This window comes from Pollicipes pollicipes, unplaced genomic scaffold (assembly GCF_011947565.3).
Source record: "Pollicipes pollicipes isolate AB1234 unplaced genomic scaffold, Ppol_2.1 Scaffold_4219;HRSCAF=4965_pilon_pilon_pilon, whole genome shotgun sequence".
Lineage (NCBI taxonomy): Eukaryota > Metazoa > Arthropoda > Thecostraca > Pollicipedomorpha > Pollicipedidae > Pollicipes > Pollicipes pollicipes.
Window position 1 is genome coordinate 18,018,394 of NW_023596448.1, and position 26,213 is coordinate 18,044,606.

A 26,213-nucleotide genomic window follows, 5' to 3' on the forward strand; every position below is an offset into this window, starting at 1 on the left:
AAAAACGCGCCCACCTTTATCACGCAACTGGCTCCAGTTCAACATCGCGCATTCGTAACAGCGATTGATGAGCACTAGGATTTTCCATTTCCGGGATCCTGCCGGGCCTGGCGATCCGGTGCGCCAGTAGCGTGTAGGTTAGTCAGACCGTCCAGTCTGACAGCAGCGTGGTGTCCAGTTTGAAATTCACCACGATGCGACGTCATCAAGATTAAGTGCGAACCCGGTTCAATGTATTTACATTTCCACGAATGTGACGCCCCATTTCAGACGCTCTTAAGATTCACAAAAAAAATTCACGCCTCGATGTCTGAGCAGTCTGATTGCAGCTAAATCCGACCTCTGTAACGCTGCAGAGAAGCTGATGCACATTCGTGGCGGACGTGTAGAAGACCTCTGAAAGCTCGTGGTACGTTTGGTAAGTATCCTCCGCGCTGTCGAAGCCTACCGCACACTTGATATGCTGCGGTACTGGGCGCCACTTTCCCCGTGGCCGCTGTTGAGTCCGGAGCCGACCTTCATCACCAGCGGCCTGAACGTGCCGTAACCCAAGCCGGCGCCCAGGCAGACGGCAGTCAGCACCCACGCGTTCTGCGTCATCACGGCCAGCATCAACAGGTAGCTGATGGTGACCTGCCGAGCACGGTCACGCGAGCGGTAACAAAAAAAAAAACAAAAACAAAAAAAAACAGACCGAAGTGTTACGAGGGCAGACATACACCTGGAGGCCTGGCAAGAACGGACGGCAGCGGCTCAAGAACAAACAGAAGCGCCATAAGGATGGGCCAAACGCCAGCGTCGCGAGAACAGACGACAGCGTCACAATGACAGACGACAGCGACACAAGGGCAGACAACAGCGCCTTAAGTATAGATGGGAGCGCCACAGTGGCAGCCTACGGCGTCCCGAGGACTGACGACAGCGTCAGACAAGGACAGAGGGTGCGGCACACAGGCACGAATGACAGCATCACGGGGACTCACGGCAGCGTTACCCTTCGCAGCCCAAGCACGAATGCGACCGAGGGGTTACATCTGGCACGCATTTCTGCTGCGTTTGTCCGCCAGGCGGAGGTAGCCATCCTGTAGGAGGTCACGTGAGGTCACGCACCACCTCCTCTGCAGTGCACAGCTGGATAGGGGTGGCAGTCGAAGTCGGGGTAATACATGTCAGCCAAAGCCACTTTGAAACGGGTGTTCTGGCGCAAAGCGTAAGCTGAGAGGCGGTGATCAGCATGGCTGATGCCAAGCTGTTACGTAAATCTGCAACAGCTGCATGGTCAGATGGTTGTCGTATGGTTGTGATGGTTGTCGTATGGGGTTCGGAAACAACTGCACGACGCTTCTGTGAGCTATACCCCTTTAACATAGGTTATCGACGGCAGTTGGTGAACGCTGCACTCGCTGGTACGTGTTGCACTTTTTGCCTGGCGGCTGCTGGTAGGTTGAATTTTGCATACAATGTCGGATTGAAATATCTACGCCGTTAAGGAGCTGGCACAGCTCTAAGTTTTGTTTTATGTATTTCCGAAGCCGGCAATAGGTAACTGTCGACATAGATGCTTTGACAAATCTTATTAATAATTTTACGGGTGGATTGAGAAGTTGACTTGCACCACGGATGGAATAATCATTCAGATTATCGTCCCCGCCTGGTGTGTCAGCATGTATACCATAGTATAGTGTTAGTATAATTCGGCCAGCTCATTCTCTGGCCGTCACCAGTTGTCATTGCGTCCTACGGAGGACTGCATAGTGGTTGGCTTTCAGACATACGTGCGTCACAGCTCACAGTTAAAATAGTAGAGCGCCGGAATCGAAGAGAAAACGCCGGTTCGAATCCCGGCGATTCAAGGAGGAATATTCGAGTCGTGATGCACACACAGCGGAAAGCCAGCGCCATCTAGTCCTTTCCTCAGGACCCAATAGCAGCTGACGACGGCCGGAGGATTAACTGGCCGAAACGTTGTGTATATACTAACTCACCAAAGGAGGACGATACTCCGAGCAATGATTCAATCCGCTAACCTTAACAAGCTACGCCCGCTCATTGTCCGTGGCTTACATTCGTGACAATCTCCCAGCTGGCGTACAAGTACGTGTAATTCAACGAGTCTCAACGTAACTCACGAAATAGCGCTTTGAGAAGGACGACTTTCTTACCTGTACCGTGTGGAGCAGGACCTGGAGCCTGAAAAAACATGCAAACAGTTATTCGTCTCAGTCGCGGAACGCACTTCAGTGATGAGCGTGAGGCCAAACCGCCAACTATCATCTGGCGATCTAAACACGTCAGAGAACTCGACGTCGGCAACAAGTGGTCAAGCAGCACGGCCCTCAGCTGCTATTTCTCACATCTGCTGCGCGGTGGCGGATACGGAAAAGCTCCCCGGCAAGTGTTGCGTCACGTACCGCTCTGATGCTAACATTGGCTGCTTACAAACATTGTTAAACGGAAATAAGTGCGTAGCAAAGAACGAAAATTATTTAGTATCTTAGGCTGCACATTTGCAAAGAGAGAAAGGCATCGTCACGCCAAACCGGTGTCCTAGAATTGCCGACTTTGGGTGCAAAGCAACACCCTATGAGGAGGAATCTTTGACTCATTTTCCCCATATTTTATATGAATTTTTCACTCCTGCCTGACATTGCCTGATCGCACATGCCAAACCCCTCTTTCTCTTTCTTAGGTTTTAGATGTCATCCAAAACCGAGCTTACTTGAAGCCACCAAGCATAAACGAGGCTCCACAGAACCTGGGCACCAATGGCTATGTCCTGCCTCACCCTACATCTGAATCATGTCTATGTATGCACAGAGCAAGGGCACCAGGTACCTCCAAGCACAAGAACCCCAGCGACTCCAGCCGCTTGCACGCATTAAGTTTGGTTTGTTCACAAAATGCATCACAATCGGCAGCTGTGTGCCAAATGCAACATTTTCACGCATCCCCTATTTTTTGGTCTGACCATGACATCACGAAAGCAGAGCGTGGTGCAAATACCAGCAAGGATTGGTAGATAATTTTACTCCACGTATTTTTTTTTTCCCGAGGAAACTTGACCACTAAATTGCGTCACTCTGGAAATGCAAGGGTGAAAAACTCAAGAAATGTCTTCTAGATAAGATTTACAAGATTAATTTCACCATTTGAACACTCATGTTAATAGATTTTAAGTCAACTCAGCTGATGCCAAAATTTATCAGTCTTTATATTTATTTAACTACTCATGCCTTTCTTGGTACCATACGAGTGTGATACCACTTTGTTCTTCCTTCCTTTCCGATTGCCTTTAGAGGTACCATCTGTTGCTTAAAATGTTGACCAATTGTTCTGCAAGATGCTCCAACTGCAAACTTGTACGTCATTTATGCCTAAATCGGAATATTTCGCCAGCTGCCCGAACACGTTTAATATGCACCCAACAGTGAACAATTCACAGGGAATGAAGGAGACAATTTGAAGCACGGAACTTATTTTTACCGCCTTTTTTACATGTTAAACACTCGGCTAACCATTTTCTTGGTTCATGGTGGTGCTCAATAATGATAGATCCAAACCTTTCGAGTGTCTAACTCACCAGGCTACCTGATAAGGCCATCCTAATGCTGCCATACACAGCTTTTGGACAGACCTGACGCAGCTAATACAAAAGTGTTTTATGGCGAAATTTTGTCCTATGGAGATGTTTATCATGTACACCTCTTACTCGTTTCGTATTTTAATCTCGTAGGTTGGTGGACATGATTGATATTTATATTTGGGTGAGGGGGGGGGGGGGAGGGGAGTGGGATGACTGTCTGCCAGCAGACCATGCGAAAGGTACTGGCTTTTTGTTTTGAGGGAGCAGGAAGAAGCCAGTAAGACCCCTGTGGACCAATTAATTGCTTACCTTATCTGCTTTCAACACATGATTGGTAATCAGAGTTAGCCATTTTCTGTCTTAATCCATAGAGTTTCGTCATAAGACAAATTTGATGCCACAGTGCATGCACTGGGCTTATTTTGTTTCATATTACTGATTATTTGCCCCAAATTTCTTAAAGTGCTCTCTCATGGCTGCTTCAACCAAATATTTTCTATCGTTGTCATGGTTTGCTGACTGACAAATGACTGCAAAATAGATAAATAAAAATATTGTGGCCGTACTGTATCTATGCACTGTATTTTTAACACAGGAGTACTATAAGCTGCATAGCAATTATATTTTGAGTTAAATATTAGTATGTAACAAATAGTCAGAGCATTCCACTTAAAATGTGAAGCCAACATCCCAAACTGTGTCATTAAATGTGAATAAACAAGCCTAAATTGATGCATTTGCTGCAGCCCAAAAGGCAGACGGCAATACTAGCATGGTTGTCTAAAGATTAGGTCACTTTTGGAGACGGGTGATTGTTTTGTGCAGCACACTCATTTTTGCCCTTGACATATGTTAACCATGGCAATCAAAATAAGTTGTTCAAAGTGATTTAAGTTGTTTTCGTTTATGTGTTGTCAACTTTGTCTGATGTCAACAAGCATACACAAATGAACTGAATGCAAGTGCAAGTTGAAAGCAGCCACAAATTAGCTTTATCATGTTTTATCACAAGTGCTACTGCCAACAGATAGGTGAGCTGAGAAGACCTCCAACATATGGGCTACTCCAAGTCGGGTTAACTTGGTTAAGTGCATGCAAGTGGCAATAGGAGTTGTGCAAGAATCAGTAACGCACAACTGCTGCTGTGATACAGACAGGTTAGACAGGATGAGAAGAAATAAGGCCTCTTTAGGTTAGGCATAGCTAGGCTACTTTCATGGAAATAAGCTTTGGTATTTTATAAGAAACAGTGACAAAATGTTTGTTTTCCCTGAACCCATCTTAGCAGAAGCCAGAGGTATGTCTATTGTGTTTGACTTGGTGATGGGCTGATGTGTAGGAGTCCAATGTTGCTTTTTGTCTAAGTGTTTCATGTTTGTTGAATTTTCTTTTGTTATCTTGCTATTGAATTCCTTTCCTTTGTTTTGTGGTAAACGTGCTGTGGAAGGGAAGTGCAAAGTGCAGTATCAAATTATTGGTGTTAACAATTTTTATTTTTTGTTTTGTTTTGTTTTTGTTTTGTCAGGTTTCTGATATCACATCTATGCCAACTTGAAATAGATGCCTTTGTTTGCTGAAGCATCAGTCACGAGATCATTAGTTCCATCTTTTGTAGATGGATTTTTTCACTCCTGCACGGTCTTTTTACGACCTAGTTCAAAGCGATTCTAGCTCCCTGCGCCAAACAGCACGCAAACGCGAGCACAGAATCGACTGAGTCTCGTCATGTTTCGGAGTAGGCTGCTATTCCCATGGCAATACCTCGTCCCCTCGAACCAAACGCGTCATCGCTTGCGCCGGCCGCCATCGCCGAGGTCAACTGCCCTGATCAGCGGCAGTGGCTCGGACCGGACCGGGCACCACGCGCGGAAGACCCACAGCGGGCTTTCGGCCCGCAGCCGACGGTCCATTCCACCACCGCTCACAGGTTTGACAGGTGTTGTGATCTCCTGGTTATTGGATCCTATCTCCTGGTTGCGTATTGTATTATCGCCGCAGTTATCGGCAATTCAGCACTCTTTTTCTTGATTTCATTTCAATTATTTCGTGCAGGTTCAATGTGTAGATATGTCTTGTGGGAAACTCAAGCATCATAAGTCTTACCTGGTGCATCATTATGCCCTGATTTCAAACATCGCCAAGTATTTTTGAAGTTGTCTAAGAAACTCACCACTACCGGCGTTCTAATTTTTTTCATTTGACATATCTGATTACCCCTGTTCATGACCTCGAGTCGCTAGTTGTCGGGGGGCCACCATCTGAGGCGTCTGTGCCGAACTCCTGGCGCCGCCGCCGAGAGCTGTTTGTGAAAAAGGCCAAGGCCAATCGGAATAATCCGCAGGCGGACGAAAGGCAATTTCCGCAGAATTAGCGGCGATTGGCATTTCTCTTAGGAGGATAGGATTCTCATACCGATAACGAGGGATGATGTCGAAGGATGACGTAAAACGGAAAAGCGGATAGTTGAATGCTTGTTTGGCTTTTCGACCCTATTTCATCACGTCGGTTGTCTGTTGCTTCTATTGTTTACATTCCCTCTGATAGCCTGGGTGCGTTCGCGTTTGGCGTGTTTGGGTGGAAATTGCGTGCATTCTCTCCCTTCGCAGTAATGTTAGCTGTGGAGGGAACTCGGTTGGAAGCGAAATGCGGTTGCGTTACCCTGTGTTTGCCGTACAACTATGTGGCCTATCGTCTAAAAGCTTATCACGTGGGTCAGGTAGTGCAGAAAAGTTGCGAAGTTAGAGGCTAAAGGATATGAAAGGACGAAATATTGACAAAAAACATGCCCCTACAAACTGCGGCATTAGCAAGATAGCTGATAAGGTTATCCAAATTTCAGCCATTACATACCCCCCCCCCCCCGCCCCAGTAAACAAGACTGCGTGAAAGGCGCAAAAAAGTGAGCTGAAAAACACCAACAAGGGATGCGAATAACCGTGTGAACTACACATAACTATCAAAACTAAGCATTGCGATCGCACACGACATCAACCAGTTCCAGCGTTGTCAGCTGAATAACCAGTGTTGCCGCCGCCAGCTACTCAACCAGCACCGCCGCTGCCAGCTCCTCGACCAGAGCCGCTGACGCTGCCAACTCCTCTGCTGCTTAGCCATCATGTGAGGCAGACAGCTGTGGCGATAATGTAAATGACTCCGATTATGTTGTGACACCGTCAGCTTTACTGAACAGTGACTTTGGCTTAAGTGACTGAGACTGCTGATGCAGCCGATATTGGTGCACAAAAGTACTGTCTTGTTTAGGGGCTGCTGAGAGTGTCAGAGGAAAGTCACGAGAAAACGTGGAATGCAGTGCACGGAGCGCTTAAAAGAGTGGACAACAGAAGATCGAGGGAGTACAGACAAGGGTCATCAGTGCTATGCCACATTTTCTGATGCTCGAGATATTTAAGCGAAAAAGGCGGTGCTGCTTGGGGATGGTTCACTGAAAATACGTTGCCAGCAAAGCGCAGGACATCAGTGCAAACATGCACACAGGCTCTTTCCACGTTGTTCGCTTTACCTGTAGTGTGGACAACCGGTGCACCAGTGGCCTGGATCTGTACTAATTCCTTCGAACACGTGGCATTGCCGCGGTGAAGGTTACGTTTTTGGTGGCGATGCCACCAACCACGCGTTGTTGCAGAGATGTTATCACAGCCTCTGTCACGTAAACCGAAGCGACTTTTGGTTTGAGCGAGCGGTGAGCCAGCCACAAAGTTACATCATCGTCGCAGCTGACGCACCCATGCGGTAACTCGGCGGCCGAGGAGCTGGCGGAGACAGCGCTGGCTGAGGAGCTGGTGGCGGCTCTGATCCAGCAGCTGGTGGCGGCTCTGATCTAGCAGCTGGTGGCGGCTCTGATCCAGCAGCTGGTGGCGGCTCTGATCCAGCAGCCGGTGGCGGCTCTGATCCAGCAGCTGGTGGCGGCTCTGATCCAGCAGCTGGTGGCGGCTCTGATCCAGCAGCTGGTGGCGGCTCTTCTTCAGGACCTGACCGCGGTGGCCGCTCTGGCAGAGGCGCTGTCAGCGGTGACTAGTTCAGGAGATAGCGGCGGCGGCCACTCTGGTTCAGAAGCCAGAGGCTCTGGCAGAGGCGCTGGCAGCGGTGACTAGTTCAGGAGATAGCGGCGGCGGCCACTCTGGTTCAGAAGCCAGAGGCTCTGACTGAGGAGCTGTGGCAGCGGCTCTATTTGAACGGCTGGTGGCGGCAGCGCTGGTTGAGGCGTTGGCGGCAGCGACAGGATCTGAGACAGCACGCTCCCATCTCACCTCTCGCTCCCTCCAGAGCTCTGAAATTAGCTGATCTACTCTGCCGGTATCAAGGCGTCGGTACTTTCGCTTGTCAGTAAGAAACGCTCCGTTGTCGGATGTTGAGGACTACAGTACACTTTAAGATGTTGAAAAGTAAAGCCAAACGCCAGGTGAGTTGTGCACGGTCACGCTGTTTCTCATCATGATTTTTTCTCACGCAAAGTATTTTTCTTTTGATTGGATTCATTCCCCGGCCAAAGTTTTGGTACCCTTATCACCTACGGCACATAATGGAGGTATGTTTTTCATGAATATTTTATTCTTCCATCCTCTCTCGCCTCAAGCTCATTGCTTTTCCTAGAACTGGATCGCACAATGAAGATAGTCGGAATTATAGGGCAATTGGTTTTACGGCAAATGCGGGATGAGGCAGATTAATTTTTTTCTTCAAAAGAAGCATCCTCCATGACGAAAATTGCGACTAAAGGAGCGTACCGGATGCACTTTATTTCCACGCCAGCATGCCCCAGCGGGGGTATACCGATGCTACCAGAAGCAAAAGTAAACAGTAAAACACCAGACGACCAGCGTGACGGGACGGGATCAGAAACCCACCACGTTAATAAATTGTCCTTGCTTTCTCTTCGCGTTATCTTTCGGCATGATCTCTCGTTGTTGGTGCGAACAATCCTCTTAAATTAAACGGGAATGTCAATCGACGTAAGGCGTGGAAACTAGACTCTCATCTTCTCGCAGACTTTTCCGACTGACCCTTTCCACGCCGATCTCTCGGCATCAGGCCGCACTGTTGGCGGTCGCCCACCACACAGAACAACTAGTGACAGCTACTGGGAGCATTTGAACCGCAAAACACGGAAGCATACCACACAGTATTGACTTTTAAGTTACTTTTTATCTCGTACACTGTTGGCTCGTGACTTGCTTATTGTATTTCTTGGAGTTTGAGACTGCATTCAACAGCATACGGTAATATCGACGAAGAGGAACAGTCTCAGAGACTGTCTGTTATCGATACAAGGCGCAATGTTCAGAAGAACCTTACGATGTCACGAAAAAATAATACGCTCGAGTTGATACTAGCACCATGGCAATGAGTCACAGTTTCTAAAAAAAGTATTCATTCGTTCACTAGCCCAATTTTCTTGGTTCTCAGTTGGCATTGCATACAACAAATACAATCATATAACAATTAGAGGCGGTCTTATGCTTAGGGAAAATTAAAGATATGAGACTTTATGAAAAAGAACATGAGACGATTGAACTTGTACCATTGCACTCGTCCTGATGATGATACGTAACTGATGATGATACGATATGATGATGTCCTGATGATGATACGTAATGTATCGAAACGTTGTCAACTACCTAAGTGATAGCGAATGCTGTCCTGGCCATGAAGTTTTAAGTACTTTTGCCACCCGATGATGTTTCATGTTTAAGATTTTATATATATATATATATATATATATATATATGTATCAGTATAGTTGTGTGTTCGTACACACACACTGGATTCGCCACCATTCAAAAGTCAGGCAGCATCATGGCTTTCTTTGATGCTTTCTTCATGCGACGTCATAACCATAATGTTAAATTCCGGGAAAAGTTGAGACCAGTCTCTTTTTGAGACGGAGCCCACTGTAGACATCCTTCTCATTTGGGACCCTCAAGTGCGTGACCCCAAATGCAGCCCGAAGAGAGTGCTCAGAGGTCGAGCCCTGCGTAGCAGACCTGGCACGGGACTGCTGGTCGGCTTCTGGCGGTGACAGACAGAAGCGTGCGCCTCCGTCCCATGACTGAGACAGAAGCGTGCGCCTCTGTCCCATGGCTGAGACAGAAGCGTGCGCCTCTGTCCCATGACTGAGATAGAAGTGTGCGCCTCTGTCCCATGACTGAGATAGAAGCGTGTGCCTCTGTCCCATGACTGAGACAGAAGCGTGCGCTTCTGTCTCGGTCGCGCGCCTGCGCATACTACATGGCCGCTGGCATCTCTGTCACAGCACAGTGGCGAGGATCGGAGTCGACCCCTGCTGCGTAACCACCATGGCTATTTATTGTCGCCTCGGTCACTGACGCCAGCCATCGCGATCCGATCAGTGAAATTTCACCGACCGGGTGAGATTCGAACCCGCGTCTCACGCCTGATAGTGAAGCGAGTTCAATACAGGTACGCGGTCGACTGGGTCGCGCGACTACAGACCTTGTCCTCGGCCATGGCTAGCGACAGCTAAACATGAGAAGAGCATTGCGGAAGGCTCACCAGTGATGGCGGCTCCGCCATCTGCCCACGTCGTGGTCGCTCGCCGTCACCGTTCTGCAGCACGAGGGGGAACGGTCTGACAGCGGTCACGGCCGACCCGGATCGAAACAGCAGCACAGCGGGCTGCTGACCGGCTCTGCTGGGCGAGGTCGGACGCTCCTGATCTGGTGCGTGAACACCACGTAGGCGTCAGCCGAACACGAGTCATACTGGAGCTTCGTTTTACGGAAGGACTGAGGAAGCGCGCTGGTGTTGCGGATGGAATTATGGTCCGGATTATCGCTCTCGTCTGGTGGGGGTCGGCCAGGCTTGCTCTCCAGTTGACGTCAGATGTTATGGACTCCTGAGAAGGACTGGGCGAATGATTGATGCTCGGCTGTCAATGACGTGTGCTACGCAATGGGAATAATCTCCATGAAGTTGAAGGGATTAGAGCCAGGATCCTCTTCATGGCGAGTCCACTGTTTTACTAACTGAGGTTCCCGGCAAGGACACACGATGTCCTTATTCAGGGGTTGTTCAGAAAAAGTTCATGTCACATGCTTGCTACTACTAGCCAAACACGTTTGAGCTAGAAAGAAAGAAAAAACTTAGCAATACCGCACTAAGCGTTGTTTTGACGTGGCTGACCTGGCTGCCAGAAGTCCCTCGTGCAGAACAGACATCAGCGCGAGGCCGCAGCAGGCTACCACTAGCTTCCAGCTGCGGTCCACCGCCAGGGTTGACAGCCACAGATGGAAGGTGCCGTTCCCGGTGATCATGTCCTGAGGCAGCGAGGCCAGGGACAGGTCGGACCAACAGAGTTTTGCGCTGGCAAAAGATATCAGAGGTACTGCCCGCTGCCTGTCCAACATGTTCGGTAATGTTGCACGGCATGTTTCATGTCCTTGTTTCCAGGAGGCGGTGGAATCTTCCGTAAAATACCTTTTACCATATCGTATACCAACGCACATTTTCCACGAAAACCCATGTGGACACTTAAAAGTCCCTCACCCAATCTTTTCAGATCGTGGAAACCACGTCCCACCACGTCAGTGTTCGTGCCAGCTCGGCCGACGGCTGATACCATCGGATTAACCAGTTTGCTACGCCTTTCACGGCGTTCTGCCGTGCATTCCGTAGACACAGGGCTGAATGGTTTGCTGCCCGTCAAAATGCAGCGTTGTTATTGCTCGGTGCCAAGTGCTTTGGAGCGCTTTCCCCGTGCTCGCAATTAAGTCTCTGAAGGCGAAGAGACGCATGATCTCTTTTCTCGGGGTGTTGGAATACCTGTGACGGAGTAAGCCTCCCGCGACTGAAGACAGGCATCCAGAGTCCGGCATCAACTAACCTGCCGGCAGTCGGCGATTTTGGTGGCCAAGTTCTGGTCGTCTACCCATGGCAGCTAGTCTTCTGTAAACGATTAGCAACAACGGCTCCCGCCCAGATATGCAGTATTCCAGGTGTAGGGAGAACACCATGTAATGACGGCCCCAGCAACATGGTTGATATCAGTCATGTGGATGTCACATGCGCGACCTCTGCCATGCCAGAACTTTGATCTGAGACAGTCCAACCTAAGATAGTTGGAAACTCAAGGAAATACCCCGAGAACGGAAGAGCAAAAAGTCCGAGTTCTCTCCCTTCCTTTGTGCGCCACGTCCGCGGCCTACAACATCTTTTCTTAGCCACCTGGTCACGCTCGCCCGCCCGTTCCAGACAAGCGGCCTCAGCTGCGCCGGGCAGCACCAAGTAGAGGCGGGTAGACCGTGGAATTCCCGTCCAACACCAAGGCTACCTGACGCGACGTTCTTAGCGCCCCGTTATGATGACCATCCAGAACACCTTCTTTGAGACCTCTTCTCGCGCCCACCGTAATTAGGAAATGCCGATGGGACGCGATGCGTTCGTTCTTTCGCCGCAGATGGCGGTGGCCGATAATCGCTGCGTCAACTAAGACGATAGTAATCGACTAGCGATTTACTGAAATTCACCAGGGCTTTATGAGGGCAACATTGATGTTTCGTGTGAGCTAGCTTGCATTAATTGCATTAAGATATGCATACTACTTCTGTGGTCGATTTGCTTTGGTTACTTTTCTCAATCCGGCCACATGTGGTCTACTATGTGCTGCTGACATTCCAAAGCATCTATTATGGAGAGAAGCAAAGCTTATCGGTGATTGGAATTTCTTCTGCTGATGAATTCTGGCGGAATGACTTCCCGTAGCTGAAGCTTTCTCGTGCTACATGGTATTTCGAAGCCAGTGCAGCAGAGTCACGCCATCCGGGAAGAGCTATACTATTTCCAATTGATATAACACAGCATCCTTGAACCACGATACCCTATGCATGCCAAGAAAACAGCTTGCAAATGTCATCCCGTGGCAAGCAGAAGCTATCAATTTTTCGTGGCGTCATGTCGTTGATTTGCATTTTCCGCCTCAGTGTAAGGGCAGGCTGACATCAGGAACCGACCGGGCCGTGGTGCAGGCAACATACAACACGATTACAACGTTTGGTTATGGGAACTGTACATGCCGCAAGAGAGCACACTGTACATGATGTCAAACATATAACACGCAAGAGCATTTTGTTATGGGAATTGCGCATGTCGCAAGAGAGCACACTGTTCATGATGTCGTCATGTTGTTTAGTATACAAATCAAGCTCTTTGTAAAGCGGTCACACATGCGTGGGCGTCGCACAGCTAGGCTACAGTGCAGGTGCAGTTCGTAACTATTTTATGGAATGGTTCCTATCACATAGATCCTAGGCGCACGTAATGTCAAGTCATACAGCACCAAAATAAGCGCAAATTTACTGCATCAAATGAGTGTACCAAACAACAGGGTGTGCATTCGTTCACCAACAACAAACAGGCGTTTCCCAGTGTGCGCCACGTTTTGTCTCGGTGAGATGAACTCGTATAGCGTGCACTCATCTGACTTAGTTTAATGTGCGAACGGTAAAGTTCACAACCGGCTCTCGTTTGTATGGAACAACGTGATAGAGTAGTGATGGCGACGGCGACATGCGACGGCGCCATGGTCCGCCTGACCCGGGCGAGAATGATCTCTGATTATAGAACTCCATGTTTAGCGTCAACTTCTGGGTGCGTCGAGTTCTAGGTGCAGAAATGTATGAAACACCCGATTCAAAACCACGCCGAGGTATGTCAACAACGGTCAATCAAGGTGGCAAGAAATAGATGCACGCTGTTACAAAAGTCAGAACGTAACGGCACTCAGGCTAAACAACAACTGTGACTGCATCCGTTGTCGGCAACTTGGACCTGGTAAAACGTATTGCCGCAGGTTTTCTAAAGTCTGTTTATCTTTAGCGTCATGCAGTCGCGTTGGAAACCTAAACAGATACCAAACCAAGCAGAAGCAGTGGACCGTTTGGGGAGGGGGGGAGGGGAAGAGATTAAATGCGAACCATGTGACGCTTCTTTCCATGCAATGCCACAGACTCAAATTTATTGCATGCAGGGATAGAGACTGACTGACTCCCCATTTGCCCCTCCCCCTCCCCAGCCCCTCCCCCTCCCCCTGCATTTCCTTCGACAGTTTTCTAGTACACATCTAGTCGAAACGCGGAAAATACTGTCATTCCAATGCCGCTCGGTATCTTAGCCGCGGCAAGTCAAACCAAGCGGCATTTCTTGAAGCACAAATATGTTGAGATTAATCTGTTCATGTGCCATAGGACCAGACTCGCGTTTCTAGGCAGGTTTTCCCGGTAGCCCAGCTCATGCTGCTTTAGCTTGGTATGCGATGAATTCATGCCGAACTTTGAATGCCTCTTTTGCATTACCTTGCATACAATCTAGTGATGCAGGTGGGGTTTGCTTAATCTTCAGACACATGTATATATGGATGGAAAATGCTGCGTTGCAGGAACTGCAGCGATTATACTTTGTTGCATTCGAATTAACGCGATTTTGGTATTTCGTCATGAATTTTGTCGTTTTGCCGGCATGTTGTGAAAATTTTGTCGTTTGTCGGCATTTTGTCGAAGCGTTTTGATCCAGCTGCTCTGCCACACCAGCTTTTTCAGCATTTCCCACTTGCGAACAGAACAATATCTGCAAAGCCCAAATCAAAGCAAAGTTGAGTAATAGGCACAAGACTTAGCAGGCTGGATGACATGGGTGACGGGGTGGGTTGGGAACATATTTGGTAAATTTACGGACATGAGGACGGGTACGGGTAGGTAAGACCTCTATGAAATGTCCAGGCAAATACTCCCAGAAATATTACCCAGTTTTGCGTTTGCGCTCCCATCGGTCATTATTACCTACATCCACACTTGTTTTGCAATTACGAACGTAAAATAATAACTTTGGATGCAAACTTTCCTGGAACTTGTTCATAACCAATGCACTTGTAGCGCCGCCAAAATGCGCAGGCGTGGGTAGCGAATGGATGCAATTAATCGTGAAACGACAACGCGTGGATTTGAGCACAGTCCCACACGTAAAAGGAGGGCAAGATAAAAGAGACCTTAGCCGTGGAGACGTTTAGTAATAGGAAGTCAGCAGCAGTATCCATTTAAAGCACAGGACAGTTGGGATGCTCCTAAGATCTCGTTGTGCTTGTCTGGGAGATAAAGGGGACAGGATCTGATTCCGTGCAGTGTTCACCTTTCCCACCAGGTTGAGGGGCAAGCGACGCCAACAACATCAGCTCCTGACGCGCCATTGACGCGCATGCCAGACGCACCGGTTTTGTGTTCCCTGAATCGAGCCCAGAAAGAGGTGGGGGTGGGGGATGGGGGGGGGGGCGTCTCCAGACCCTGACTCAACTAATGGCATCGCCCGCATCACACTGAAAACCAACCTTACCAGCTATTCAAAGTTGCGCCGAGTCAACTGACGTCGGGCGAGCTCACAGCAAACGCGTTCGGTGTCCCTGGATCGTCCCGCTGGCATTCACCACCTCGCATTGATCCTCCGCCCCGCAGATCGGCCAGCGGAGACCCCTGACGAGCGTCGTCATCCGACCTCCGACGCCACAGCCTGTCGCCGGCACACTGCCGCCGGCCCCGCCTGCGGGGCACCGCGCCGTCCCCGCGGCATCTGTGGCCGCCACACGTGTGGATCGATCGTTCCAACTGTCGTTGATTCGTGGCTGATGGCGGTCAACGGTGGGTGTCCCCCAGCGGAGGGTACTACCCACTGACGCGGCCGACTGCTGCCGTGATCTTAAATGGCAGTTAGAGAGCCTCTTGCACCGGCTGGAGACCCCTGAAGCAGAGTGGTCCTCTATTCCGGCCAGAGATCACCAACACCGAACAGCCGGCTCTGTGTCGGTGTGAGCTCTGGGGCCCATGTCCCAAGCAGGGACGAGGCCGGGCCCGCGATCTTTATTGGTCGGGGCCCCTGCAACACTGCGGGGCTTCTGTATCGCTCAGGGGCCCTGCGTCAACAAGTGGTCTAAAGTCGGTCAGGAGAAGATCTGCTCAACAGGGACGGGGACGGGACCTCGAATGACAGAGGACCCTTCGCGTTGGTGGGTGCTCTCTGACAATGAAAGTAAACAATATAACTTATGATGAGTGTTCACATTGAGGTAATGGAAGGGTCCTATGTTAGTCAGGGCCCCCCATTACCGAACTGTGGGCCCTCCAACCAAATTCCAGCATGGGCACGTTAAGCCGAACTAGAGTCTATGTGTCAATTATTAGACCACCTGCGGCTATCAGGGATGCTGTTGCGGCATGGGGGTTCCTGCGTCAATATTGGCTCCACTGCGCCAGTCAAAAGACCACCCGCGCCACCGAAGGGACGAATGTGATGTGATATATTCCTTTTAGTGCCTCCGGATGGGCCAAGAGACACCGCTCCCGTGTCGGCAGAATGGCAGCCGGAAGACACCCCGTGGTGGGACAGAATGGCCCTTCAGCTCTTGATCAAGAACAATAATGTGCCCTGTTGTGCTCTTCTCAAGGGAACCGTTTCCCGAAAAGAAATAAGAGGTATCACCAGTGTTGAACAAAATTGGTTGAAGTCAGCTCAAACGAACAAAGCCATTCCATGCTTGCCTGAGGAGTTCATCCTTTTCCAGAGTCGATTAGTGAAATAAATTTCATCAAGATGCTGAGCCTACGCGTCCGCAATTTTGGGAGCAAGAACAGTGATGGCCCGCGTTGCAGCCTCCGCAGAACCGAACGGCGTTGGCACTGCAAGTAACACCAGACGGCGTTCGCCGCGTGCCAGAGAACGGCCGTCGTGAAATAATAGCCCCGAATATCTCAAAAGTAATTCGTACCGTTCAAAGGGGAGACTGGGCGTATCTTTTTACATTTTTGAGACTTCCCTCCGGACAAATTAACAGCTACAGCGAAACGAAAAAGAAAAATTCGACCTTTGCTCGTTCAGTTCCACCGCCAGATTCCAGCACCGCTTCGCTGTGCAGTAAAAGCCAATTTGTTTATATCATCAATCTAAAAATCGCCCAGGTGGAATATACGCCCAGAGAACCTTCGAATACACGAAGCGCACAGCGATGCGTCTTTAAGGTGCGTTATCACGTTCGTCTACCCGTTAACCACGGCTTAGTATTAGCCGTGGGACGAACGCTGTGTGGCCAACGAAAGCTGCAATGCCTGGCTTCGAGGTTTTTTGTTGCTTGGATTTGCTTTCGAGCGCGCATGCTCACGACCACGCTACACAGTCTATAGCAGTTATCGGTTCTGTGTCAATGTTGAACATTTTTAGACAGACATGGCTTCACCATGCTAATACAAACTGTTGACCCATTTCCATCTACAATCTACATTCGTGTGATCCCTAATATCTCTGTGCAACCCAAATAAAAAGGTGACAAAGGTTCTGAGCTCTATTGGTTGAGTTCTTAGAAGAGTCCGTTGGACTATTGTAGGATAAAGAACGCCGGAGATTTATTTCATGCAGTCGTTTAAAAATGATTTTGCCAGTTTATTGACTTTAAGGCATTAGGCAAAATTCGTCTCACAGTAGCTTTCGGCATCTCTTCTAGTACAAAAGGTAAAAATGCAAAATATGGAGCAAAACCATGCCCTCATTGCCAAAGGGACTATATCCGGCGATTTTTTTTTGGAGGGGGACCCTTTTACTGTCAGGGGCCCCTCGTTAACCCTGTGTCCCTCCTCCCTCCTTGCCAAGGTTCTGGGCTGCATGCCTGCGGGGGACCCAGCCTCTTGTCGCCAGAATGGCAGCTGGCTGGCATTCCGCGCTAGGACGAAATGGCCCTGAATGCTTTTGATCGGAAATGATAAAATGATCCCCTCCCTCCACTGTTCTACCCACGCAGCCCCTTGCCCGCGATAAGGTAAGGAGTATCTCAGTGTTGAAAAGAGTGGATTAAAATGGGCTCAGTAACGAAAAAGGCCAATCCAGGTTCGAATGAGTACGTCTATCATTTTGCAGAATGGAATTGTGAAACAAATTGCATGACACAGTTTTCAGCTCCACGCTCACAATCGATTAATACTGCATCACGATTAGTATTAAAGATCGGGGTTGCAGCGTCCGCCAAACCGAGCGGAATTGCCCGCAGCTAACACCAGGCGGCGGGCGCCAGGCGCGCGGAATGATCGTCGTGAAATAGCGATTGTGAAATAGTTTCAAAATAAGTTCTTGTCTTTTAAGCATAACACTTGGCGCTTATTTCGCATCTATAATTTAGTTGTCCTGCGAATAGGGTGACAGAAACGAAACCATAAAAATCAAGACTTTATCTTCATTTCTCCAGTTCCACCACCAGATGCCAGTACCAGTTCGCGATGCCGTTTCTGTCACCAATCTAAAGATCTCAAAGATCACGCTCGGACTTCGCTCTAGACGTTCTTGATGGTGATGGTTTGGGGTTTTAGGGCGCATCGACTGCTGTAGGTTATGCAGCGCCCATATCTATCAATTTGTGCAGAGCCGTCAATCAGAAAAGTGCATCAATTAGGTCACCCTATAAAGCCTTGATGAATGGTCCATGATAAAAAGCCATCATGATGAAAAGACTATTGGGAAATCCATAGCGCGAAGAAACTGGAGCAAGTTACCAAACTCGACGGCGTGCGAAGAATCCCCTAAAAAGTCACATAGCGTGCGACTCTGGGCGTGGTGTCCGAAAAACTGCGCTCTCGTCGCTGTAAGGTGACGGCAAGCGACCAGTACGTGATGCACGGTCAGCGGGTCAGAGCATCGACTGCGGCATGGTCTGTTGGCAGCCAATAGCAGGTGACGGTGCGTAGCATATGTGTGACCTACGCATAACCAGCAAAGGGCATTTTCTTCCACCCGATTGTCCCGAAAGCACGACTGCCATAGTCCAATACGGGGTTTCACGGACTGCAGTTTATTGTCGCCCAGCGAGTTCCAGTGAAACTGCCATCGCCTCTGCATAAACAACGACACTGGTAGTGGTGTTATAGGAGTTCTAGTCCCTGCCGTAGCGCGGTTTGCTTCCGCGTCAGCAAGATCATTTCCGCATATCCCCACGTGACTTGGGATCCAGCACAGAACAGCCGTTTTTCCTGCTCGATCCAGTGAGCCAAGACGCGACTGAATGTCCTGGACCGGTGGATTGGACGGGAAGAGACCGCCAACAGCCAGGAGGCTGCTGAAGGAGTCGGAAAGAATCACATGCAACTTGCTATCGTCCACTTCAATAAAACAGAGAGCTTTGTTGATGGCTCTAAGCTCGGAGGTGAAGACCAACGCGTGTGAAGGCAGTGTGAATGACCGTGTTGTGGGTCCACACACAAAAGCGCACCCTACACCTGCATCCGTCTTCGAACCATCCGTATAAGTCATCATGTACCCGTCAAAAGAGACTATATGTTCTAAGGCTGCCTATTTAAGTTTTGTCATTAGAACGCGTTGCTTTTGCATGTTTGATAACGAAACATCCGCTCTTGGCGGTGCTAGCTTCCAAGGAGCAGTCATCGTGGGTTTAGGTCTGATGACACGTCGTAGTTTGAGGCCGCTCGCGTCTAAAGCTTCTCTCATTCGTACACAAAAGGGGAAAGTTTGTGGAGACCGTTGACGTAGAAAAAGCCTTCGTAAGCTACGCGAAAACACTGCTTTGTAGGTGGGATAATCTGGGAACCGCGCTAGCTTGCATGTGTAGCGCAATCCCAGCATCTTCCTTCGCAAAGCTAGTGGGGGCTTGTGAGTCTCCACCAGAAGACTACCTATGGGCGATGTCCGAAAAGCTCCCGTGGCGATGCGTAGTGCAGCGTGATGTACCGTGTTCAAAGTATGTTCATCAGGACTGATGAACTGTCTTAGATAAAACAGCCGTAGTCAAGTTTTGAACGAATCAGGGAGCGGTATAGGAGTAAGAGTGTCCTCCTATCAGCACCGTATGACGCACGTCCCACGCACCTTAGGATGTTGAGAGATTTTAAACATTTGTCGCGGAGATTTCTTATGTGCTCACGGTATGTTAGGCGTCGGTCAAATCGTATACCGAGAAATTTCACGGTACTGTCATTGGCGACGCGTTGCCCATACAGCCTGATTTCCATATCAGGACAGTGACGGCGACGACAGAAATAGACTGCAGTTGTCTTCGATGTGGGAAACCGGAAACCGTTGAGCACACTCCACTTCTCCAGACGTGTGACAGCCCAGCTGTAGCTGTCGCTCCATCGTGCGAGCGGTCGATGCGCTACACCAAATAGCGAAGTCGTCTACGAACAGAGTACTTCTGATCCCACGTGGAAGTCCAAGAGAGCCGCACATTCACCATTTTTTCCATGAGCTTACAAAGCGAAGATGTGAGGGCGATCGGGCGTTTGTCCCACTTTTCCTGGGTTTTAAAATAGGCACTACTATGGCCTCTCGCCGTTGGCGGGAAGTTACTTGACTCCCATATACGAATGAAAAGTGCCAGCAACGCTCGTAGCACACGGGGAGGAAAATGCCGTACCATATCATTGTGGATGAGGTCGGGCCCCTCCGCTACACTACGCAGCGAGCGAATGGCCGCTTGAAGTTCCATCGTAGTGAAATGTTTGTTGTACGTCAGGATGTCACCTGTATGAAAATTAACCTGCGAAATTTCACATCGCGCCCTGCGTCGCAAAAGCCGTGGATCGCAGGTGCTATTTCGGGAACGGTCTGACAGGGCTTCCCCAATGGCTTCCGCCACATCACTTGGGTGAGTGATGTCTTGACTTCCCACTCGCAGTACGGGAAGGGAAACTGGTGGATGGAGTCCAGCGATTCTTTTGTAGTCGGTGTACCGCTTGCATTTCTAGTTTGATCTAGTGCTCGCTTCTCGTTTGTTGAGTCACTTAGTTTGCTATTATTTTGAGGTCTAATTTAGTGTTAGTCAATCCATGCTATTTCCTATTCATTTTGTTTTGCTAATTTTAGTCTCTGTTCTGTCTGTTTCCGCTCTGTTTAGTTCTAGGTCTAGTCTGTCCATTTCCGTGGTTTCGTTGTTTCCCTGTCAGCGTCCACGAGGGGTTGAGGCGCCGTGTTGGCGATGGGCGGCGATGAAATATAGCGCACCTGAAACTTTGGTGTCTTCGACATGACGGCCGCATACAACTGATGGCAGCGGTGGCATGGAGGGCCCACGCCGCGACTACTGCCGCGTCGACGAGGTTTTCGCGCTCATTCGCCTGCCTGGTGACGCCTGCCTTATCTGGGGTCGCTGAGCGCGCCTCTGCGACCGCCCGCCGCCACCCGCCCGCCGGCCGGCCGAGTGACCTCCGGCCGGGTCGGGCTGGTGCGTGCCTCCTGCGCGAGACGCCGCGCTGCGTCTGAGCGGACGGCCGGTCCGGCTGTGCCGTGCGCAGCAGCGGGAGTAGCTGTGGCTGATGGCTGCCAGGTGATACTGGGCTGCTGGCGGTACCGTATGGGTGCCAGCTGTGTCTGGGTGCATGCGCTGCTGCAATGGTCTGTCGTGTACCTAGTCTTGCTTCGTTGTTTTTTTGGACTGAATTGCTTTCCTGGTAGCATGAACTCTAAGCCTTCCGTTTCGGCTGATGTGGCTCCTGCTGCACATTTGAGATCCGAGATGGCTGGTCTGACGATGCCGAGTTTTGATGGACGTGGTTCGCTGAGACGTTTTCTCGATGGTTTTCAGCGGTATACCATTCTCCGAGAATGGACCGGGGAGCAAATGTCAAATGTCTTCCCGCTGTCACTCACCGGCATTGCTGGTGACGCATTGCATTCGATAGCTTGCCCACTCAACAGGCTGCCACCTTCGAGACGGCTGCTGCAGGGTTGAGAGGTGCTTACGGTGCTAAGACCGTGACAGAGCATCACCCCACCCTGCGTGAGTCGACATTTAGTGTGGGCGAGAGTCTCGATGCGTTTGTCATCAGATTTAGAAAGCTGATGGCTATGCCTTTCCCCACCCTCACCGATACGAGTTCACTGATGTTCAGCCATTTTCTGGCCACTTACCCGCTGACTTACATGCCGCTGTTATTGCGGACGGTATTTCGTCCTTTGACGGCGCCATCACTAAAGTGCGTGAGCTGATTGCTTCACAGGCATATCTAAAGCAGTCTCGCCCAGTGTCCGCCGTCTCGACTGTGACGGTGAACTGGCTGTGTTGACGGGGAGGGTGATGAGCTTAGATGCCGCAGTTCAGGCAGCCTCTCGTCCCGGTGGCACTTCTGCCGGTCAGAGAAACCGCGGCTCGCGGTTATGTCTGTGCTGCGGTGGGCAGAATCATGTACGCGATCGCTGCAGAATGTGGAACCGGGAGTGGTTCAAATCCCACTCAGTTGGCCACTTGGCCGTGATGTGCCCCCAGACATGTCCTGAGCAGTCTTTTCCGCATGGAAACGAGTTGGGGTCCGGCCGCCGTGAGAGCAGTCTCCAGCAAAGCGTTCCACCACCGAGCGACCGGACCGCTCAAACTCCGATGACGTTCAGTCTGAGTCACCACCAGAATTGGGGTCCGGCCGCCGAGAGAGCAGTCTCCAGCGAAGCGTTCCACCACCGAGCGACCGGACCGCTCAAACTCCGATGGCGCTCAGTCTGAGTCACCATCGAATGTGATATCACTGACCGATGACATGCGTCTGACGGCGCGCCTCGCTGGTGTGGATTGTCAGTGCCTTCTTGACACAGGTAGTTCGACCTGCGTGTTGCATAAGTCCGTGTTTGATGCAATGCCGAACCTGACACTGAAAAAGACATCTGCACAGGCCCGTACTGCGTCACATTCTGAGCTCCCACTTCTTGGTCGAACTGTGGTGCCTTTCGACATTGCTGGCGTTAAGTGCACCGTACCATGTTTCGTTTCTGATGTCACTGATGTGCCTTGTTTGCTCGGTGTTGATTTTTTGCAGCATTGTCCCTGTGCTATTGATTTGAGTGCCAAACAGGTTTTTGTTACCCCCGTCGAGGCCGTTCGTTCAGTATCCGCTCACGCTGTGACGATCGACGACGTTTCTTTGAGTGCTGACCGAGTCGTCTTTCCTTGCACTGAGGTTATTTTAAAAGGTTTTTTGCAGAATGGTTTTTACAATGGCCCTGCTCTAGTCGAGCCCGTTGATGAACTGAATGGTTTGCTGGTCGTCAGTGCACTCGTGACTGTCGCTGGCTCCAGAGTGCCATTTGTTGTGCGAAATGTGGCGACTGAGCCCATTACTATTCCCAAAAAGCGTGCCCTGGCCAGGTTGGAGGTTGGTTTTTCCGAGTAGGCACACGGTTCCGAGGATGAGCTGAGGACTGAGCAGGCTATCAAACTGCGTCTGACCAGTTTGGTTCCGACCTGTCGCCTGAACAGAGAAGTAAGTTAGAGTCGCTACTCGAACGATAGGCTGGCATGTTTGACGGACATATCGGGTTTACGGATCTGGTCACCCATGAGATTAATACCGGTGACCATTTTCCCATTCGTCAGCCCCCCCCCCCCCGGGCGAGTTCCACCTCACCTGGCGGAAGAACTGCATTTTCAGCTCCGTGAGCTAGTCAGTCAAGGTGTTTTGGAGGAGTCTGATGGTGCATGGTCGTCCCCAACCTGTCTGGTGAAGAAGAAATCTGGTGCATACAGACTGGTGGCTGATTTGAGGTCTAATTTAGTTATAGGCAATCCATGCTATTTTCCTATTCACTTTGTATCGCTGATTTTAGCCTCTGTTCTGTCTGTTTCCGCTCTGTTTAGATCTAGGTCCAGTCCGTCCATTTCCGGGGTTTCGTTGTTTCCCTGTCAGCGTCCACGAGGGGGTGAGGCGCCGTGTTGGCGATGGGCGGTCATTAAATATAGTGAACCTGAAACTTCGGTGTCTTCGACGTGGCGGCCGTCTACACTTTTAATGCGGCCCCATACATGTGACGTCAGCGTGTGGCGATTCAGCGAGTTGACGTAGCTGCGCCATGATGCACGTTTCGCGTCTCGTATAGTGCGGCGCGCGGCCGCGCGTGCTTGCCTGAAAGCCATGAGGTTTAATGTACTGCTGTGCCGGTCAAAAGCCCTAAAAGCTCTCCGACGTGCACGAATAGCGTCGCGACAGTCGTCGTTCCACCAAGGTACAGGAGTGCGACGAGGGCATCCGAAGGTGCGCGGAATGCATTCTTTCGCCGCGTCCAAAGCGAGAGACGTAAATTCCTCCGTAGTCAGAGTCGCAGAGTCGGAATCGTTGGAAAAGGTTTCCTCCAGGCGGGTCTCAAATCCACTCCAGTCCGCCTTCTTAAAATTCCAACGCTGAGGTCGAGTACCAAGAACAGTACCACCTCTAGACGTTCTTATTGATGTTCCACATTGTACAGAACAAACATTTTCATACACACCTTGTTTTCGTCCGCTCGGTGGCCACCACCCAATGTTGGAAAAAAGGCCGACGACGCGCAGCCTAAGCAGACTGCAATGCCGGACACTGGACGTCGAAGACCTGCGCTCGCATGTTGGCAACTATCTTACATAACTTGTGCTCCCTACTGAGCTCAGAATGCAGATCCAAAAGAGCATCACCAGAAGATCACAAAACATCACCAGACTAACATGAACTGGCCATGTCAATGCAAAATGTTGACCCCTTTGATTTACAACATGCGTTAAGGGCTCGCTCAGTACCTATGTATATCTGTGAAATCCAAAATTACGTAAGTTGTTCATTGCATTGGCGAGGAGCATTAGTCACATAGATAAGACAGTAGCATTAGCCTTATTTCTCGGAAAACCCTAACTTTATCTCCATTCTAGTTATTTCCGAGGAATAAGGCTAATGCTGCTGTCTTATCTATGTGGAATCCAACAAAAAGTCCATCAAAGCCCTCGAGTGTCATCGGTTTAGAAATGGTCTATAGAACGATTGCTACATGATTAGCACCAACGGCTTATTCCACGCCGTCAATTTACGCCTGGTTCCTTTAGTTAATTGAGCTCAAAATGCGAACAGCGTTGCATTTTCCGATGACGTCAGCTTTCATTTTAGATAATACAGGTAAAAAATGATGAAACGAAAAAAGTATTACCTTCTCGAACCGAAGTGGACAATATCCGGTGATTTTTTGGATGGCCTTTCACCATCAGGGGTCCCTTGTCGATCCTGTTCCCTCCCCCCCCCGCCCTTAGCAAGACTCTGACTGTGCCCCTTATCAGTCGCATGACTGTTCATTGTTCACCAAAATGCCTTGGTGAAAATCCACGGACAAGGAAGGGAAATACCAGTGACCAACAATATGAAACCTTCTGCTGTGCTGTAAATCAAATATTGGCTATCATACACACAAACATACACACACACGCACACACACACACACACACACCCACACACACACACCCACACCCACCCACACACACACACACACACACATATATATATATATATATATATATATATATATGTATATATATATATGTATATATATACATATATATATATATATATATATATATATATATATATATATATATATTTCTATATATCTCATCAACGTGACATAAGTTGATGATAAAATAAATCGCTCTGTCTGCCGTCTCGCTTGTAATAAGTCAACGCATAATGCGAGCATATTGGATGAACTAATAAGAGCCTAAAACAAAGGTACGAATGATTCATCGAAGTGAATTTATAGCCCTACCTTTTAACCGCCACCCAGATCCAATGAGACGAACCGACACCGTACTGTAAACGCTTGGTCATGCGTGGTTCGGGTAACTCATGAGGCACGCTGCAGCCTCATGCCCTCCCGTGCAGGCACCAGTCAAAAATGTCAGCTTTCTAGGCCTAAGTCAAATTCAAAATTGTTGTATGTGATGGGGAATGCCCGAGTGCCAGGAACTTCCTCGCACGGGTAAATAATCCTTTTGTCGTCACTCAGCCGGACTGTGCGCCTTGCTTCTTGTTCCTTCTGTTATACGTTCAATGTTCATTCTATTATAGCTCTGTTTCCCCTTCAGATGCGACCCCTCGGGGCCTCCCGTCGGCGCAGTCTTCTATGCTCTTCACCAGCTACCCCGGGCAAACCGGAAGACCGCGACGAGGTGGGCTATTGGTGGCGATAGTAGGGACAGAGTGACACAGGCGGCGTTCGAGAAACCCCAGACTGGGGGCGTAACCGCGGACGTGCCACTGGCGGTGGTCAAATAACCATGGCGCCTGCTGCTGAGATACCGCTGGGGGCGTCCCCGCCGGCTTCACACAACGGCCTCGACCGGCATGCTGCGTCTCCCCTCCCTCTCCTTGGCATGACGGTGTTTTATCGTCTGTTGACACCACTGGAACCACCGGAAAGAAAACAGCATACCACGCACACCACTGCATTTCTGAACGACACCCTCTCCACATGCAGCTCTTGCGCCGACAGCACCGCAGCCTATAATGTACCTTTCACACGTTATTATCTAAATTTCGCTATCAGCGTAGTTGGAAATGCTCCCCTGGGCCCTGATAAATTTTCATGTCCTTTCTTCAAAAACTTGTCCGGGACTGGGCTTACAAATATTTCAGCTTATAACGATACTTGGGTGAACGATACTTTTCCTATTCCTTGGAGCTCTAGGACTACTGTACCTGTTCCTCAGCTCACAAGCTTCTTTTTGATTCTCCTAGTTTTCGGCCTATTCCTTTGATCACTTGTGCATCTAAATTATTTGAGCATATGATGAATGGTCGCATCAGGGTCTGTCTTGAATCCAATCACCGTCTCTCGCATCACC

General features: G+C 49.7%; 1 long non-coding RNA gene across 2 annotated transcripts; it reads right to left on the reverse strand.

The window, feature by feature from the left end:
• Nucleotides 1–282: 282 nt before the first annotated feature.
• On the reverse strand, nt 283–15,109 carry LOC119096055 (uncharacterized). Of its 2 annotated transcripts, none has more exons than XR_005093988.1 (3): nt 14,942–15,109; nt 2,163–2,190; nt 283–633 (listed from the first exon to the last, which is right to left on the reverse strand). It is a non-coding gene; the product is annotated as an uncharacterized LOC119096055 (long non-coding RNA). The 2 variants fall into 2 exon arrangements; XR_005093989.1 differs by lacking the exons at nt 283–633; nt 2,163–2,190 and adding exons at nt 10,129–10,168; nt 10,745–10,878.
• Nucleotides 15,110–26,213: the final 11,104 nt, after the last annotated feature.